This window comes from Rutidosis leptorrhynchoides, chromosome 3 (assembly GCF_046630445.1).
Source record: "Rutidosis leptorrhynchoides isolate AG116_Rl617_1_P2 chromosome 3, CSIRO_AGI_Rlap_v1, whole genome shotgun sequence".
Taxonomy (NCBI): Eukaryota; Viridiplantae; Streptophyta; class Magnoliopsida; order Asterales; family Asteraceae; genus Rutidosis; species Rutidosis leptorrhynchoides.
In genome coordinates, this window is record NC_092335.1 from 27,225,254 (window position 1) to 27,231,687 (window position 6,434).

Sequence of the window (6,434 nt, forward strand, 5' to 3'; positions counted from 1 at the left end):
ACCCAAACAGACCACCCCCGTCACCGGCGATGAAAGGAAGTTGCGATGAATCACCGGCCCTACCGCCATCAGCATCTCCTTCATCTCTTAATTTCTCTACATCCACCTCTGGTCCGGCGAGAGCTATCCGTTTTGTTTACTGTGACGAAAAAGGAAAGTTGCAGATGATCCCGAAGCTGTTTCTGTTCTTCAACTTAAAATAACCTGTAGATGTTGTTTCGGTCTGCGTTCGTGCTCGTCAGGGCAAGAGTTTTATACTGAATCGGGTAGTTTTTGTGCTTTAATTGTGTACGGAAGGGTTAGGGTTTATCAAATTTATATTTTACGGTGCACGTGAGAGTTAATTAGATACGTGTTATGGTAATTGTATACAGAAGGGCTAGGGCTATAGTTGTGATCAAATCTTATGAAGCTGCTTAGTTTACGTACAATGCTATATAGAATATCATTTATCTAAAGATTCGTGCACACTTTAAATAGTCATTTTGAAGATAGAAAAGGATTAAGTCTTGTTAATCTTGCATTTTTTATTTTTTATTTTTAGTAACTGCGGAGCTAGGGTTTTATGTGTGATCATTGCTAATCATCTTGTTTAGTTTGAGGACAATGTATGTTTCGGTGGATTAGATATATGATTGTCTATATATTAATGTTTGCTTGTTTTATTGTTTTAGCCTCTCGGAAAGAGTAGTGGATTTCAAGTGGCATCAACTCATCGTCCATGTACAAAAGGGCTTCGGATGTGGAGTCCCCTTTAAGGAGAACTGCTCTTGATGGAATTGAATACAATCTTTTACTAATAGAAAGTGAAGGAAGTGATGCTCATGATCAAACGGTGGGCTCTTACTCTTACCTCTTACCTCTTACCTCTTACTCTTAACTTTGCCATTTTGCAGGGAACATATAGCACAAAGATCTTATCTTTAGCTGTTCCCTTATCAAGCGTGTTGTTTATATACAACAAGTTCGGCTTTTGTTTTATTATTTTGACGATCCGTTTCTTGCCCAACATTTACTAAATTTCTTCGTTTATCTTATAACTCTCGTATAATAAGATGGGAGGTATAGATGAGGCTGCACTTGATCAGCTCTCTCTTGTAACCGAAATGACAGCTTATAGGGAAAACCACAGCTTCTTCTGAGCTTGGACAGTTGTCTCCCTCCGATCTTTGTCTGGCTTTTACGGGTAAATTTATGTTGTTACACTTTTTTACTGATCAGTTGAAATAAATTGATGTTGAACGAGTCATTGAGTTGTTGATATCAGTCATGTAACGTTATCAATCATTTGCTACTATTATTTCTTACCCCGATGTTTATAAATTGTAGGACTTTTATCCGGATTTGGTGGAGGATACCAGAAAAATAACTCCTCGTGACTACCTAGAGCTTGCTTTGAGGCCAGTACAAGGTGGCGGAAGAGACATTTCGGCCAAAAATGAGGTTATTTCTTTAGCTAGATTCCATGGACTGCCCTAGGGCTGCAAACGAGCCAAGTTGAACTCAACTCAGCCACCTTAGTTTAATCGTAAGATATATAGATAGATAGATTCGGTAGCTCAACAACGGCCTTTCAGCACTCATGCTTGAGCTCTAAAAACTTGATGAAATCTTAATTCGTTTGCATTCATATCCATCTATATACATTATATAAAGCGTGTGACAATAATCGTACGTGTCTTCTGGTTAAATCATGTCACATGTCAACTCCTCCTTTATTCCTATCACGTGTCAGTCAATCCGTTATTTTCATCTATCTATTAATCAAATTATTAGATTTTCTAATTTAATTTAATATACAGATTTCATTACCTAAAATATTATATTATATTATCATATAATATTATATTAATATTAATAGTAATATTAAAATATTAGTATTATAATATAATATTTGTAAAATATTAGATAAACGTACGAGCTCAATAATCCTGTGTGTCAACTTCTTGTTAAATCTTGTCACGTGTCAACTTCTTGTTAAATCTTGTCACGTGTCAACTCCTCCTTTATTCCTGTCACGTTTCAGTCAATCAGTTATTGACTTATTTCCATCTATTAATCAAATTATTAGATTTTCTAATTTAATTTAATATACAGATTTCATTACTTAAAATATTATACTCTTTCCGTCCCAAATATATTGTTCATTATTTCATTTTGGATATCCCAAATTAATTGTCCAAAATTTTTTTTAACTAATCAAAAGAGGTTATTCTGGAGAGAGAAGATATATTATTGGTGAAGAATGAAGTACGTGAGATTTCCTAAAATCGCGTTTTTGATCTGGGAACAATAGATTTGGGACGGAAGGAGTATTATATTATCATATAATATTACATTAATAGTAATATTAAAATATTACTATTACAATATAATATTTGTAGAATATTAGATAAACGTACGAGCTCATATTATCAATTGAAGTTAAAATGGTTATCAGATAATCCTTATAGATATTTAGATGTATGTCTTCTCTGCTTCGTTTAAAATTTTGATATAATGGAATTAGTTTTTACTAAAAATATATACAATTAGAGATGTACATAATATATTATTCTTAACGATCAATTTTAAAAACAACTTTTTAGGGGCTCATGTTTGGTGTTTTATCGATTTGTCAATTGAAGTTACAATATTTCAAGGGACGGACTCATAATCTATGCGTTAGTATTCAATACTAATGTTTTCGATACAAATGTTATCACTAATCAAGGATTTTTTATTGTAATTATATTATACATTTGATAAGTATCAATATTAACGTTATTGACTATTAATTTATACAAATGTCGTGCAACGCATAGGCTCATAAAACTTGTATACATATATAATAGCACCTACATACCACGCATGGTTTAGAAAGCTTGAAAGTATTCGAGTCAAGTTACTTTTTAGTTACTGGTTTTCGATTATAGATGTTCTTTCTTTTATTCTTTTAGATAATATTTTTTATTCTTAAACATTTTATGACTGACATTTGATAGGTACGAGACTCCATTCGAGGGACTGCTTCACTATTGTGCAACCAAAATGAGCTTCAGCGGCTTGACCGAATATCTGTCAGTAACATCTTCCTTGACCATGAAAGTTATCGATATACATGTATATGATATACGGCACTTTATTGAATAACCCGATTCTGTCATTTGTCCACGACTTGGTATATTTATTACTATGTAAAGCAGGAATGATGTAATATATACCTCGGGAATCACCAACTGTTCGCGATTGTTGCACTCCACCATAACCGTTCCTTTACCAGCTATTCAAATATGTGAATCGTCTCTTAATCGAACCTGCCCATTTACTTGTTCATCAACCTCAGAAAAAAAAAAATCTTTCTTTCCAATCATGTTGTTACTCGCGCCATTATCAAGATACCAAAGGTTTTCTTTTGACTTGGCTTATTCTTTGGTCCATCAAACTTTTAATGGGCCTGTCAGTCCACAAGACTGAATTAAGCCCAACAAAGCCCAGTACTTTTGATTTTAATACAATAAGACTTTCTTTTATATTTCATTAATTAACTAATTAATGTTTTTATACAATATATATTTTAAAAAAAAATTCAGGCAGCGGAGTCAAGGATGAAAAAAGTCTCGATTTAGAAATATGTTCGTTGAAAAATGACAGTAAGTAGTTGGTTGAAAAGTTAGAGATTGCAAACATGACTGCTCAATCATATGAAGAAGAAGCAAGGCTTGTGGAGGAATTCGAATCTGACAGGTTTGAAGAAATCCAAAAAAGAAGTAAAAATGCTGAAAAGGAATCTAAACGAGCAACTGAGTTAGCTGATATTGCCCGAACTGAAGTCATAACTGCCCTAAGGAGAAAAACGAGATTCAACGGGTAGCAAACAAAATGTTGATCAAAATCTCAAAACTCGAGAGACATATCGATGGCCTGAACAGACAAATACACTACTTGACTGACAAAAACAACACTGTTTTCAGTGTTGAGTCATCATCATCATATGAAGAAGAGCCTCAAGTCATTTTTAAAAGACCAATCAAATAACATAAATGCAACGTCTGTAATAAAAAAAATTAAAGCAGTCAAGCTCTGGGTGGGCACAAGTCTAGGACGCAATGTGGACAAGTGAAAAATTAGTGGTGACATTAATTTGAGATTTCAGACTATGGTTGTTAGCATTTGAAATATCTGTCAATTTTATTAGGCAAAAAAACCTATGCAAGCAGTGGAATAATCATCATAGACATTTTTAGCAAGCAGTGGAATAATCATCATAGACATTTTTAGCAAGCAGCAGATGGTGTAGTAGTGAAATCGAAACCGGCACTACCAATTGGCTTGGCTGGCTGAGAAGATAGATCCAGATTGTTTTTACATTTTCTTTGCCTAATAAAGTTGACAGATATTTCAAATGATAACAGTCATAGTCTGAAATCCCAAATCAATGCCACCGCTAATTTTTCACTTGTCCACATTGAGTCCTAGACTTATGCCCACCCAGAACTTCACCGCTTTCAAAAATTTTATTACAGACGTTGCATTTATGTTGTTTGATTGGTCTATTAACATTGACTTGAGGCTCTTCTTCATATGATGATGACTCAACACTGAAAGCAATGTTGTTTTTGTCAGTCAAGTAGTGTATTTGTCTGTTCAGACCCTCGATATGTCTCGAGTTTTGAGATTTTGATCAACATTTCGCTTGTTACCCGTTGAATCTCGTTTTTCTACTTTACGGCAGTTACGGCTTCGGTTCGGGCAATATCACATAACTCAGTTGCTCGTTTAGTTTCCTTTTCAGCATTTTTACATCTTTCTTGTATTTCTTCAAACCTATCGGATTCGAATTGATCCACAAGTTTTGCTTCTTCTTCATATGGTTGAGCACTTCTGTTTGCAATCTCTAACTTTTCAACCAACTCCTATTGTCATTTTTCAACGAACATATTTCTAAATCGAGACTTTTCATCTTCGACTCCACTGCCTGAAATTTTTAAAAAATATATATTGTATAAAAATATTAATAATTAATTAATGAAATATAAAAGAAAGTCTTATTGTACTAAAATCAAAAGTACTTGGCTTTGTTGGGCTTAATTCAGTCTTGTGGACTGACAGACCCATTAAAAGCTTGTTGGACCAGAGAATAAGCCAAGTCAAAAGAAAACCGTTGGTATCTTGATAATAGCGCGAGTAACAACATGACAGGAAAAAAAAGAGATTTTTTTTCTGAGGTTGATGAACAAGTAAATGGGCAGGTTCGATTCGGAGACGATTCACATATTTGAATAGCTGGGGTAAAGGAACGATTGTGGTGAAGTGCAACAATCGCGAATAGTTGGTGATTCCCGAGGCATATATTACATCATCCATGCTTTACATAGTAATAAATATACCAAGTCTTGGACAAATGACAAAATCGGGTTAGTATTGCTCTCATGTGAGAAGACCAACTAATCAAGTGAGTGATCGAAGCGTTAAAATGGTGCATTTGGGTGTCAAACATCCTGGTACCAAGGCTTATCTCGCTTATTCAACCCACGCAAACAAGAACAAGGTATGTATCGCTCGAGATGTGGGGGTATTTAAAGAGTCGTTAAGGTGAAATGGGAAGGTGTAAAACTTTGAATAATGAAGAACCAAATTCGGAGTGGGGATTAATACTCGTATCAATATCAATGGCACGTGCACAAATGAGAGTGAAGCAAATAGCAACCTGAATTTAGCAAGATGTTGATCATAGTTTTCAGTCATCATCATCAAGTTGAAAAAGGATGCTTATGGTAATGTGGTAAAACCATAAAGCAAGTTCGATATGTGGTAATGTGCTATAATAAAAAAAAAAAAAATTCACCTTCAACTTCAAGCTCAGAGTATCTATTTTGCCGCAAATTCTGCCCGTAACGCATCCTCATGATGTTGCGTTTGTTTACTCGCAGGATCTTGCAGCAGCAGCAGCCTTCTCGGGTGCATTTTTTGCATCTCGAACAGCAATATCATGCTTCTGTTTCATAACCTCTTTTCTCTTATACTCCTGCCTGATTGTTGTGTGTATTAAATAATAATGATTGTTGTGAACACACACATACAACGAATATTAAAAATACCTCACAATCCTTTCTCGTAATAGTAGCACGAATACGATTTTGACGTAATTTTTTGCAAAGCAGAACCAGCCCCTACGGCGGTTGCATTAAAAGCAACCACTTTGCGTATGGTAGCCTACAACCATGCCAACAAGTGAATTCAGTGACCCCAATGAACTATACGTTTATAAAGGACCATAACATATACACCATTAACTACTTAACAAATTTCATATAGTTCACTAACTACATAATGTCCTTATAACAATTTTTATAATATAACCCCGCGAATTCGCGGGTTATAAACTAGTTATTATATTATTATAGCAGAATATATAAAATATGAGATTTAATACGAGACCAAATTTTATAACA

At 34.4% G+C, this 6,434-nt stretch overlaps 1 long non-coding RNA gene across 1 annotated transcript; it reads left to right on the plus strand.

The window, feature by feature from the left end:
- The first annotated feature begins 792 nt into the window (after nucleotides 1–792).
- Nucleotides 793–3,331, plus strand: LOC139895885 (uncharacterized). The gene is made up of 4 exons (XR_011776065.1): nucleotides 793–835; nucleotides 1,056–1,186; nucleotides 1,330–1,443; nucleotides 2,985–3,331. It is a non-coding gene; the product is annotated as an uncharacterized lncRNA (long non-coding RNA).
- Nucleotides 3,332–6,434: the final 3,103 nt, after the last annotated feature.